We start from the raw sequence: 8,088 nt of genomic DNA, 5'->3' as shown, positions 1-8,088 counted from the left end.
GTGGCTTTGAGGAAAGCTAAGGAAGCAAGGGTTTCTTCTGTAAATGGTCCTGTCAGGAAATGAGTGCAAGTTGATAACTGGATATTTTCACTTTCAGGTAGGAGAAGAGACTAATGAAGCTGGGTAAGAGTTGTCTTTGCTTCAGAAGCAGAAGCATCCGTGTCAGCCAGGAGATTGGAATGTTTGGGAATTTGTTAGGAATGCAAATTTTCAGGCCCCAACCCAGACCTACTGAATTGAAATCTGTGTGGATGGGACCCAGCAGCGTGTTTGAACAAGCCCTCCAGGCAGTGCTGATGCACACCAGAGTTTGAGAACCGGTGTCTTAGCCCAACCTACAACAATAGTCAAAAAAGGTGGCAGGGGACACACCATAAAAATCATGTCAAGAATTCTTGCCCACCAATGCTGGTGATAGGTTACATTGTTTTATATAATAAAACAGGGACCGTGGCTAGTATAGGGAATAGTCTATAGAGATGGTATAAGGAGTTTGAGAGAAATATTCAGGAACTTTTGAAGGTAAACATTCTTCATTAATGCTACTCTGTTTCCCTGGGTCTCCAAAACATTTGTTTGTTTTTTTCTTTTTTAGGAAACTTGATGCTGTCTCACGTTTAGATACTTGATGGGACAGGAATCTGAGAAGAAAAATGGGGAGACGTTTTTTCATCTTGTAAGGTCAAATAGTTCCTGATCTTGAAGAAGTAACTCTCTCCAGCTTCTCTTCTTTTTTTCATTCTTAGAAATCAACCCTAATTCTTCTCAACTTGGCAAAAATAAATTTTCCAGAGACGATGAAGTCCAGGTGAGTTTCATACCGTCATCATCTTGTGGACTGGGCATGAGAAGGGGCAGACATAGAATATACCTAACACTCTCACAACATTTTTGAATATGTTGTGTGGTAGATATTTTTTCCAAATACGAACCTAAATGTACCAGCTCTATTTATTCGTTAGATACCCGCTAATTTAAAATGCTCCTTTTCAAAATGCAATGTGATAAGTAAAACCTGGTGAGGTGTGTATAGGAATTCTGTGTACTATTTTGCAATTTTTTTGTGAATTGGCTGGGGAAGTGACCATTAGCCCTATTGCAGCCCTGGAGCTGGGCATCCCACACACACATGAATTTAGTTCTTACACTCTCTGCACTCTTCAATTCACCTATTTTCTTATTTCCCTAACAGGAACAACATTTTTAATTAATGCAGCTTTATATGTTTTATTAACTCATATGTCATGGCAGTAAAAAATTTCCTTTTTTTCTGAATCTCAGTTGAGCATGCCTTTCTTTAATACTAAATGTGTTGAATGTCAGAAAATATCCCTCAAGTGGTCAATTCAGATACTAAATCTCTTATAACTGATTTTGATTTTTACATATTGACTTGTCCTGAGAAAACTACTGACAAATTGTACTAACCATCTATAAATGCATAATTAGCTTTAAGTCAACATCATGGTCACATGAACTATCAGCCACTCAAAGTCTTGGCTGCCCAAGTTAAATACACATATTTCTATGAAGCCCAGATCTCTGTGGTATAAAGAAAATGTCCAAATCGCCATTCTAGTGTGTTTTACTAGCTGAATTTCACAAATTATCGGAATAACAGTAAATGGATTTGCTCTGACTTAGTGAGGCTCTCAAATAGGTGTGGAAATGGGAATGCAACACTCTCTTTAAAGGTTTGAAATCCTTTCTAATATTTTAATATCTTTTCATGCTTGGTGATTCTCAAACTTGACCATACATTAGAAACACTTGGAAGGCTGTACAAAATGTACTTATACCTGGGTCTCTGATGAATCAGAATCTCTGAGGTTAGAGCCCTATTGTCTATATAGTTTAACTTGTCAAATGATTCTAATATACAAGGGTGGTTGAGAACCATCACAAATGGCTCCCAGGGTTTCCTCTCAATCATCTGGCTAGCAGGCCAGATCACTGGAATCCTAGTTCATTTTTGAAGGAAAAGGGAGCACATACAGAATAAGTATCCAAATTACTAGGAGAACGGGAGGTTCGGAGAGTTTTTAATAGTTAAAACTGTTTCCAAAAGAGGGCCTGTGAGTCTGCACTGAGGATACTATGCTTCTCTCTCCTTTCACCCACCCCCTAAAAGTTCCTCAGTCTAGAAACCCACAGACGTATATGTATTTGGCTTAATTCAGTAGGTAAACAGGTGAAAACACATGTTCTTTTCTGGCCCAATACATGAAGTCACTGATAGTTCACCAGATTCTTTTACCATATTGATTAACTCCATTCATTTTACTATTTTTTAATATAGTTGTTGTTTTACTCAATTGGTTAACAATGAATATTTACGGTAAGAGAATAGCAGACAGCAGAAGAGGGAGACCGTGAACAAGAAAAGCAACACATACGTGAAAAATAATGACAGAAAGGACAGAATGTGGGACAGGAAGGCAGAGCTGTATTCATCCATAGTTTTTCGAGAAGCGACCCGATAACAGGAGAACAGAGTTACTTCCTACTAGGTTTGAACAATCGCGTTGATTTCCAAAGCATTCTGTTGCAATGCACCCATCATCTCGATATGTAGGAAGACAAGCATCTCAAAGACAAAATGCTCCCAGACAACATTTTCCTTGTTAAGAATCGAAGGTGAACTTTATTTTAAAAAATCACTGAGGTAATTTTAGGTATCAGATAAGGCTGTAACTGGTAGTCTAAGGGCTAATTAAATTATATAAAAACGTCTTGTATTTGAGTTAGTATTTGGAAAAAAAAAAAGGATACAACTTATGTTATAATGAGCTATAAAAGCAAGCTTAGGTAAAGTAAGACTTTATAGAATCAAATTAGTTTAAAGTTAAAAAATAATCTCTTTACATTAAGTATCATCTTTTCGTGAGTGCACTTATTCTAAAAAAATATATAACTAAAAACACTAAGTGAACCCTTAGCCAAATTACCTTTAATATAAAAGTGAATAAGTATCATGGTAAGCAGAAATTGCAGTATACAATGACAAGTAAAGATCTTCTTTCCTGTCACATGAAACCCGATCTTTCACTCACACAACTGTCTACTCTTCACATTTATGTCTCTCAAAAGAGTTTAATGAAGTACAATTATAAAATGACAAAGCATCACAGTCCAGAGCAAGAAGTGGGGTTGACATTAAATGAGGCGAGTGAAACTGGGGGCTGTTCATGGGGAACCACTTCCCCAGGGCCACACTTCTTGGCTTCTTCAGCATGACCTTCTCGTATTTTCCATCAGGTATCAGAACATCGTTCTTGGCTCCTTGCTCTCTCTGCCTCCCTGGCAAACCTGGCTGCCCTCAGGGCCTCAGCCCCTCTCTCCCTTGCTTTTTTCACTTTCTGACTCTGTCTGCAGATGTCCCCATAAGTTACGGGCTGTCTGTAGAGTTGCTGGAGGAGACCGAGACCCACTCCTGGGATCGTCTCTGCCCAGTCTGAAGACTGTGTGGCCGTGGGATTGAGGCTGGGGTTTCGAGACCCAGCACAAGCACAGCCCAGGGATTCACCTGGACCACCTGGTGCAATTATATTTAAGGTATTTGTGATATCAAAAGTACTTAAAAGTTCTCCTTAACTGTTGCAGGCCTGGAGTCCCTGCAGTCTCCTGTGTGCGCAGACTTACTGGGACTTCTGCAAGGTCTTCTCCCGTTGACTGTACCTGACCTCAGTGCCAGGGTAGGAAGTCTTCCTTGTAGCTGGCCTCTTAAAAATGCAGCTGGTGAGTATTATAGGAAGTGCAGACCTTTCACGATGTCTCTGCTTGGTCTTGGCTAAATGGACCTGTCTTTTCTTCTCTGAAGTCTGTGGCATCATATTTCTTTTGAGCTTCCCCTGTGAAAACAAAATGAAATGTGAAATTTGAATAAAATGGGGGATGCAGACTGCCAGCCATGGAGAATGTTCTCACCTCATTTGGATCTTCCACCCTCCTATATCCTGGAGAAATATCTCTCAAACTGCCCTGTGCATCACAATCATTTGGAGGGTTTTTAAAACACAGATTGCTGGACCTCCACCCAAGGAGGCCTGGGGAGGGCTAAGAATTTGCACTTCTAAGTGTTCCCGGATGCTGCTGATGCTGCTGGCACAGGCACCACACACTGAGAACTAGATCCTGGGACATCAAGCTGATATGAGTCAAGGGCAGAAAGGACTATGAAAACTAGATGCTTGTGTGCCCAGAGCATAGTAATTTAGTGCCTCATCTCTAATGAAATCACGTTCCTCTCAGCAATTTGATGCTCACTTCACTTGCACACCCACGTCCCATCATCACTCAAATATTCTCCTGTTCATAAGTAAATAACTCACACACGCCATATTCCCATCACACAGTTCTACCCACTGTAAATAACCATTTTTCCTCCCCTGACTCTTCCTCTCTCCTCCTACTCCTCCCTGTTAATCTGGGCTCCACCATCTGATTTAACACAACAATTGATGCTTCTTAGAAGTCAATCCTGCTCTCACATTTGTTCCACATCCACACCCTCTTCTAGGTCATCCCATCCATTTCCCTGGCTTCAAATACCATTAGTGAACTAGAAATGCCCATAGAATTAGCACAGATCTGGCTTCAACCCTGAGACCAAAATACTCATCTGCCCACTCACCACATCAGTGATAACTCGATGACTCAGCTCACAGTGAGCAGGTCCCAAGATGAACCAACCAGTTCTCCAAATAATCACCCATATCTCAGGGTCCCCTAATCTCACTTGTTGGTACTGATATCCTGTCTACACCTGAGTGTCATTTTGGACACCCTGCCACCCCACACTGGTACATCAATGAACCATCCGTCCACCCTCCTGAATCCACCCAAAGATTCTGCACTTTTGAATAATTCTTGAGCACCTTTCAGATTCCTACAAAATACCATTTCCACAGAGTGACCTTTCCTGATCCAGCCATCTAAAGTAATGTCACATTTTCTCTGTTTTTAAAATTTTTAATTGTAAGTGTATTATCATCTATTTCTCTCATAGTGTTTTTCTCACTAAATTGGATACTCCATGAAGTGAAGACTGATGTGGACTGTAATGTTTTACACTGCCGTATTCACTCATTGCTTTGCCCTTAGAGAGTGCACAATATATTTATTGAAAGAAATTTTTCGAACTCCAAAAAATACTCTCTAAAATTTTCAAACAAATTCACTTGACTGCAGTAATACAAGGATAGAATCTGTTTTGTGGTGTACTGCAATAAGTTATCACTAATATTGCAAATCCTTTCTGTCTGTAATCCATTATAAGACTCTGGCCACAATAATCTATTTAAAATGTAAACCTAATCAGTGCACCCTTCCTTTACAATCTCTCATTTCTGTCTTCAGATACTTTGTGTGTGTGTGTGTGTGTGTGTGTGTGTGTGTGTGTGTGAGGAAGAGCGGCCCTGAGCTAACATCTGCCAATCCTCTCTTTTTTTTTTGCTGAGGAAGACTGGACCTGGGCTACCATCCATGCACATCTTGCTCTCCTTTATATGGGACGCCGCCACAGCATGGCTTGACAAGCGGTGCCTTGGTGCAAGCCCGGGATCCGAACCAGCGGACCCTCGGCCACCTCAGCAGAGCGTGTGCACTTAATCCCTTGCGCCACCGGGCCGGCCCCGTCAGATGCTTTTTACAAGTGAAGTCATAAATCTCACTTCATCCCTGTTGTCCTGCCATAATCATTAATACCATCCCTTTCATTCTCCAACATGTCCCAGTTTGGAGGGAAAATTAGTTGATCCTCCCATTTATAGAGCACCTATTATAAGCCAAGTTATGTACTAAAACCCATGATCCAGAATTTAACTTAAAAGTCACTGCCCCTGTTTTTTTTAACCTTGGAGAAAGGAATGAGTTAATAAAGGGACTAATCAATGTGTAATATAGTGTTAGGTATAATTAGATCCTGTAATAAACAGTAAGGGCTACACAGAGATACAGAGACACAGGGAGTGATGGAGGAAGAAGAGCAAGGAGGGATAAAGGGAAAGAAATTACCTACAATTGTTTCATTTATTTATTTATTTTGTGAGGAAGATCAGCCCTGAGCTAACATCTATGCCAATCCTCCTCATTTTTTTTTTTCCTGAGGAAGACTGGCCCTGTGCTATCATCTGTTCCCATCTTCCTCAACTTTATATGGGATGCCACCACAGCTTTGCCTGACAAGTGGTGCCTCAGTGCCTGCCCAGGATCTGAACCCAGGCCACCAGCAGAGGAGCGTGTGCTCTTAACGGCTATGGCATGGGGCCGCCCACCTACAATTATTGATGATGAAGAGATTAGGGAAGGACTAACTGATGAGGTGATATTTGAGCACAGAACTGAATATTTTTTAAAAAAGACCAATCACATTGTGGGTAAAAAATTTTCCAGAGACGGGAGCAATGTACACAGTGCAGAGCTGAATATTACTTCCACTTCCCAGTGATGTTGTTGGTTAAAAACAAAACAAAACAAATGTCTGGCCTATTATCCCAAGAAAGCTCCCTATGCAGAAAAGTACAACACCTTGATCATTACTTAACAAACATTAACACCTAGGAAACAACTTTCAGTAAGGTCTCTTCTTGTTTTAAGAGCTACTGCCTGCTCAATTAAAGAGGTTTCACAGAAGGACAAAGTGTACAAATGGACACTCTTGCCGTCCATATGGATTCCACACTCACCAGAATAGGCTGGCTTGGAAAACAGGCCGATGCAGGTTCCTCCATGGCTGCAGAGTTGTCCTGCTGACCCCACTCCTGATGTGCAGACAGCCAGTGGATTGCTGGAAAATGCAGTGAGTTCTGCCTCTGATTCCCCTTTTATGGAGGAAGGGAGTGGATAATCCAATCAGTGGATAATCCAGGGGAGACATCCTGTCTCTTATCAATGGGATTTGAGAGATTCCTAAAGCTTTATATCTAAACACAAAAATGTTGGGTTATTGACACTGTCAGATACTGTTGGTAGATAAAAACATTTAATACAATTGTGTGGGGAGGTGGTATTTGCAGTTTCTATCAACATTTTAATATTTCCTTTTTCTTCCACTGGATACCTTCTGTAAAAATAGGAATGGAAGTTTATATGTACAAAAATATCCATACAACTTATGGTTTAATAGGAAAAATTAGAGACTGTGTAAACGTTTATCAATAAAGAATGTCCACAATATTTATTAACAAGTCTCTAGAACATCACACAGCCATTAAAAAGAATTTAGTATTTTGTGCATTTACATCTCAGGTAATTTCCAGTAAACTTGTTATTATTTCAACTGTCTTACTCTTTCCCTTCCCTTTGACCTGAATAATTAATGTTCCTTTACTCTCTTTACTTCACTGATGTTGATTTAACTCATTTATTATTCCACTATTTCCTCTATAAACTTACTCGTTGAAATCACATAAAAATCTTTGTTTAATTGCACTAATGTTTAAATTCTGAATCCTTAATACAGTCTAATATGAATAATTACTTTTACCTCCTCCCCCAAATGCTAATACCTTCAACACTTTCAATTCTATTTTTAAGCTTCCTGACATTTGTATTACTGTTTTCATGCATTTTATTCTATATATATTTTAATCCCTATGAGAGATTTCTAGAATTACTTCACAAAATAAAATTCATTTATATTTATTTATAAATTATCCTTTCCTTTCCTCTTCAGTCCTTCTTGCATTCCTGGTTTTTAACCTGGGATCATATTCCTTTGGATGTGATAACTCACTGCAGTATTTTGTCTAATTCAAGGCTACTAACAATGAAAAGTTTCACTTTAAGTTTTTCTAGAACATCTTTATTTGGAGCACTATTGCTGCTGGGTGTAGAATTCTGGTTTGATGTGAGATTTCTTTTAGCATTTTAAAAATGCTGCTCTGTTGATGTCTATCTTATTTTCTTTATGGTTAGAAATCACCAATTGGACGTTTTATTGCTTATTTGGCCTCTATAGTCCCTAAAATCCTTTACATTAACTTTGGATTTTAGACCAAGGTTTGGTTCATTAATATTCCCTGTGTAGTCACTCTGCTTAGGGAATCTTGAATCAATTGAATCTGTGGATTGATGTCTTTCATCAAC

The 8,088-nt window shown here is 39.5% G+C and overlaps 1 pseudogene; it reads right to left on the bottom strand.

Moving 5' to 3' along the window:
• Window positions 1–2,909: 2,909 nt before the first annotated feature.
• On the bottom strand, window positions 2,910–6,816 carry LOC131402473 (methyl-CpG-binding domain protein 3-like 2B; annotated as a pseudogene).
• Between the last annotated feature and the right edge of the window lie 1,272 nt (window positions 6,817–8,088).

The sequence above is a fragment of the Diceros bicornis genome, unplaced genomic scaffold (assembly GCF_020826845.1).
Source record: "Diceros bicornis minor isolate mBicDic1 unplaced genomic scaffold, mDicBic1.mat.cur scaffold_1099_ctg1, whole genome shotgun sequence".
Lineage (NCBI taxonomy): Eukaryota > Metazoa > Chordata > Mammalia > Perissodactyla > Rhinocerotidae > Diceros > Diceros bicornis.
Note: the sequence above shows the minus strand (reverse complement) of the source record. Positions and strands in the feature narration are given on the sequence as shown.